This window comes from Hetaerina americana, unplaced genomic scaffold (assembly GCF_022747635.1).
Source record: "Hetaerina americana unplaced genomic scaffold, ioHetAmer1.1.p SCAF_104, whole genome shotgun sequence".
Lineage (NCBI taxonomy): Eukaryota > Metazoa > Arthropoda > Insecta > Odonata > Calopterygidae > Hetaerina > Hetaerina americana.
This window is the reverse complement of record NW_027286115.1, coordinates 25,039-31,038: the sequence shown is the minus strand read 5'-3', so window position 1 is coordinate 31,038 and position 6,000 is coordinate 25,039.

The window sequence follows — 6,000 nt, the reverse complement described above, 5'->3', positions numbered from 1 at the left end:
GGGAGAAAGCGATCGAGTTTTACTGGAGACAGAGGTTAAGTATCACCAACACTTTGTTTAGACACCAAAAAAGGTTGAGGTGTGCTTGGAGAATGCCGGGGGACTCTGAAAGATATCCGCTGGCCTACGAGTATATTATTTTTAGGAACGGATTTAGGGAAAACGTGATTACCTTGCAGTTTCCGTGGCGATGAAGGAGGAATATGGCCGGAATATCAGGTCGGTGCTAGTTCCCATTCCGAAAAAGGAGAAGGCAACCATGTTGGTGGACTATTGAACAAATATAATTTCGTACTCAGGTTAAGTGATTCTCAGGATTATCGATAAGGCGATGGAGAGCGGGGCAAATAATTGCCCTATGAGATGGCATCCTATGAGATGATTAATTAGGGTCTAGGAAGGTGAGGCACGCCGAAAACCTTAGAAGTAATTAAGTCCATAATATGGAGAATCATTGAATCCAAACAGGATATCTTCGTGGTTCTTAGATTTCAAGAAAGCTTTGGAGTGAATAAATTTGGATAAATTATTAAATATATTGTAAAAAAAGGAGTCGTCTGGAGAGATAGGATATTTATGCGCAACCTGGTCATGTATCAGACTACTCAGGTGCAAGTGGTGGATGGAGGGTCGGGATGGGCAGTGTTTGGAAGAGGAGAAAGACAAGGGTGTACATTATCCCCTGTGCTGTTCAACGTTCATGGTACATGGTTTGCATAAAAGGTATCCGGAAATGTTTTGATAAAACAGATTTATTTCAGATATTGCTACAACACCTCAAAATTCTTCAAAGTACATTCATTGAGCGTCGACACACTTCTGCCAGTGGCTTTTTCACGACTCGAAGGCTCCATGGTAGGTGGATTTCGGAAGGTCCTTATGGGTATACGTATAAGCTTCTTTGACGGCACTTGGGGTCCCGTGGGGGTGTCATTTGAGGGAGGATTTCACTCTTGGGAATAGGAAATAGTTTGCTGGTGCCAAGTCGGGACTGTAGGGGAGTTGGGGAATCGTCGCGATGTCGTTACAGGTCTTCGCAAACAGACACTCGACTCTACTCTTGGTCGTCTGTGAAAACCTTCGGGACTAGTTTAGTGCAGATCTTTCGCATCGCCAAAGTTTCAGTGAAATTGATGTGTACTGTCATCTTATCGATGCCAATACAATTGCGATCATGCATACAATTAACCGAAGGTCTGAATTCAGCACTGCAAGCACGCGTTGGGAAAAAATTATTACCGATACTCTTTATACAAATCTTGTATATCTGAAGGAAATTCACTAAAGTTTAGGTTCCAAATATTGTGCACATTAGGAACCTTAAAATTTATCATCTGTAACATTTCATCACATCGCCTTTTGTGATCGACTCTCGACTCCAGCATCTAACTGAACTTCAGGTTGAAGACCGCCATGGTTTTTGAAAACATTCCTTAGGCAGTTAAAAAATTGTTCCTAATCAATCTTCCCTCATCCACCATTCTTGCGTCATTAATAATCACAGATCTTTTCGTATACATAATTTTTTTTGAAAATAATGCGCATTATTTTATTGTGATGCGACCATCCATGGCCGCGGGGTGAAAATGGTTGAGAAATATGGTGGGGGTCTGCTCTTTTGATGCAGCTGGTCTTTAGTGTGCTCCGGACAGTTTGAGCGGAAAGGCACGCCTCCGCGTGAAGTGTGTTTTTCAACTTTGTAACATGGTGCGATGGAGCGTTCGCTTGAACAGCGATACGCCATCACGTTTTGCGTGCAGCTTGGAGATATTGCAACCGTAACGTTCGAGATGTTTTAAGAGACCTTCAAGGATGACTTAATTTCAAGGTCACAGTCCAAAAGTGGCTCAAGGCGTTCAAGGAGGGTCGCGAGGAGATTGCCGACGAACTCCGTTCTGGAAGCCCAACAAGGGCAACGGCCAACCGACGAAAACCTGAATCGTGTGAGCGAAGTTTTGCGTTCCAACCATCGACTGAGCATCCAGCAAATTGCTGACACCCTACACATGTCCACATTTGAGGCACATGGGATAGTGACCGAGGATCTGGGAATACGTATGGTCTGCCTTTCTTTACTCTGTGGTAAGCGCAGACGAATCCTGAAATTTTGAGTACGACCAAGAATCGAAAAGCCAGAGCAGGGAGTGGTACCCTAATCATCCCCCCACCCCAAGAAAGCGCGAATGAGTGATTCTCGCATCAAAACGATGCTCATTGTCTTCTATGGCATCCGAGGAATCATTCATTTCGAGTTTCTACCGCAGGGAGAAGCTGTCAACTCAGCCTTTTACCTGGAGGTCCTCAAGAGATTGAAACGCCGGGTCACGCGCGTGAGGGCTGACATCAAAGACACGGTGAAGCTACATTATGACAATGAAACCAGCCACACGTCCTTCATCGTTACCAACTTCCTGGCCCGGATGGTTTACCAGCCACCATACAGTCCCGACTTGGCTCCGTGCGACTTTATTTTGTTTCCCCGACTGAAGAGGGAGGTGAAAGGAAAGCATTGGGAGACAGTGGAAAACAACCAAAAGCATGTTACAACGTTTCTGAGAGACATTCCCGTCGAGGAGTTTCAGGGTGCTTCCAGGCGTAGCAGACACGTCTCCGCAAGTGTATTATTGATGCAGGGGGAGAGTATTTGGAAGAATTGTAAGCCCTCGTACATCAAGTACGGTCAATAAATCTATTTTTCTCAGAGAATGCGCATTAGTTTTATAGTGGACCCTGTATCCGTTTGCACTCCCTTGAAACATGCCGACTCGAGTGTACGCTATTGGTCAATATAGTCCTATATACATAAATATTAGGAATATATAGCTTTGGCAGTGCTCGAAAAACGTGAATGATACTGTAAAAGAAAAGGAAACTTTTAACTTTGGCACGTTAATGGGCAGTCCTAAACGAGGGACTGGGGCATTGTTTCTAGGCAAATGAATCAATCCCCCTTGTTTTCCTCTTTTTGATGATGGCAATAAATTATTTTTTGACTGAATTGTTTTTGTTTAAAAATTTTTCAGCAACTGCCTATTTTTATCAATGCTCTCAAAGGACGTGTGTATTCTCCACCGTGGCTCTTTCCGAGTTCCAGTATAATCATTACGCGCGGATATCAGCACCGCCGAATCTGCATTAATGTTTCTTTCCTTCCCTCTTGGATAAGAGTTTTCTTTTGTCTCCTCAAAATTGAAGGCGGTAGTAATGGGGGCGCAAGCTAAAAGCGGGCACAAAAGGCAGACCAGGAGAGTGAATTTGATTATCCTAGTAATAACAGCCAAAAACTGTCTCGCGATTTCGGGATATTTTTTTCTCGTTTCCGGAACGGTATAGAATTCCCAAACGAAGCAAAAAATTCATTTGCTTATAGTTTTTTTTTAAAAGTGCACTTTAAAATTCTGGGTTTAAGATGTTTAAATCCATAGTGTGTCCTGTAACGAAATGCCTACAAATTATATCATGAAAAAAAACCTATATCACTCAAAATATTTCCCTCGGTTGAATTCTTAAAGTACGAGACTCGTGCGCAAATTTTAGGATGAAAAATGGTCATATTTTAACAATATCGGTAACCAAGTGGGTTAATGCGCACAATCATATGGAGATATTTATTATCTTTGGATTTGTAAAGAACCCTTTTCGATTCCATGTTTATGTTCGATTTACCCATTGATGGAGATTTATCCATTAATGAATTATTAGATGCTAAAAATTCCCTAGTCTAACATTCCAAATGTGTAATTTTTCCCCGATATTCAAAGTGAACATCAACAAATATCCCCGTGGACGCCTCCCTGGGTATCCTCAGCTTCACCCAAACTGTGCGTTTTTTCGGCCTTCAACTCTGCATGGGAAACTATAGGCATGATAGGGAAAGGAATTTGTATTCTCTAAGTCCAGGGGGTGTATACGACATTCCTCGTTTTTTGCTCTATGGAGCAGTGACGTCCTGATCCCCAGTAATACGAGGGTTGTCATTTATATTTTCAGCCTAATAATGAAAAGACTGTGGAAAGTGGCCTTTTTGGTTTTCGAATTATTCTCCATGATAATCAATACTTTTTAATATATGCTTGAAATAATTTTCGTAACACTTTCTACACTCCGATTTAGGCACCTCAAAAACTTGGTTTTTGAATGCATCAACAGCTTCTTCGGGCGCCGAAAAACATTTGCCACGCAATTTTTCTTGATAAACGGGAATATAAAGAAGTCATTTGGTTCTAAATCGGGAATATACGGAGGATTATACGGACATCAATTCGACTTTTTGGCCAATCAAATAGGTAGTTGTTTCTGCCGATCTGTGAGAGCTTGCATTGTGATGATGACGAATGATCCTTCGTAGCCGCTTCTTTTTCCGTATTTCACCATGCACTTGCGGCAAAAAAATGCTCGTGTTCCATTCAAAATTCACGGTTCTACATTACTCTAACGGTACAGTTTCCACGTGTTTAGTTATTACGAAGAAACAGGCGATTATTTGCTTCGATGTGCTTTGTGCACGAATCACTTTAGTCGCATTTGGCTCGTCTTGGAAGACCTACACAGTGGATTGCTGTCTTGTTTCGGGCTCATATGCATAGATTCCAGATTCGTCACCTGTGTAGATGTTAAACACAGCTTTTGACGCACCGCGATTGTATTTGTTTAGCATTGCTTTGTACCAATTAATACGAGCATCGTTTTGAACTTTTGTAAAATTATGCTGGATCCAACGCGAACAAATTTTTGTCACAGCTAAATGTTCATGCAATATCATATTGATGCTCGTCATACTTATCCCCAAAGAAAGCGCAATCTCACGATAAGTCACATGACGATCTTTCTTTACTAGTTCCTCCACAGCATCAATGTTTTCTACTCAACAACTAATTTTGGACGACCTTCACGACTTTCGTCGCTGAGCGAACGGCGGCCGTGATGGAATTCGTTATACCAGCGTTTCACAGTGGCAAAGGATGGGGCTTCATTGCCAAAAGTGGAAGTAAGATGAACGATGCACTCCTACCTTGATAATCCACGTCGAAAGTCGTAAAAAATCATCGCACGAAGGTGTTCCCGAGTTAACTCCATTTTTTCGCTGAGGCAAAATTTTCGAGTCACTGTAAACAGCATAAAAATTATGATCGAACGACATAATTTTCTGAAGAAAGTTAGCGTTAAAAGGATCAAACTTTCAGATGGAAACATCAAATGGCGCCTAAAACACTTAGAGTTGTCAAGGCTGAAAATATAAATAAAAACCCTCAAAAAGTATGCCATCGCAGATATTGTGACGTAGTTCCTATGCGTCGTTGTAATTCTTGCTATCGCGTCCAGTTGTGTTTCGTGTCTCAAAAAGAGAAAAACAGTGTCAGAATATTTGTTATCTATCACAAAAATAGTGATAGCATCGCGCTTGCATTGGTGTTGCGAATGCAAACACTCCGTCCAAATTCGTTGGAGCTTGGTCGCATGACCGAAAACTATGATCAACAGGAGAATTGCGTTGCTGAGAAAAATAGCGTCCGCATAGAACCTACACGATTTATTCCGAGTTCTACTAACAAAGAGGGTCTGAGGTGGCCAAGCAGGGGTGGACATAATCAGTGATGGATCTAGAATCGACTTTTGAAGAAGGGGGACAATGGACAGGAAGGAAATAATGTTGAGGGGAGAGAATAAACTGAAATAAGTACTAGTTATAATTGAGGAGTAGTATTTAGTCATTCATTATATTTATTCGCTTTGTGAGTGCTGGTTATTTTCAAACAATCTACTTTAACTGAATAACTGAGCAAAAGAAATGAAACATCATTGACGACGCCTCGGGGAAAACGGGAGGAAAAATGACCCTTTCCTGGAACCTCCATGGCGGGAGCGAACTGCAGCAAGGTGACTTCGAGAAACTGCAGCTTAAATGCTTAATTAGGCAGAGAATTGCGTAGGAGTCACCGGCGTTTTTAGGAGAGAGCCTATGTACATATCCATGAATATTTAATGCCAATCTATCGTTTA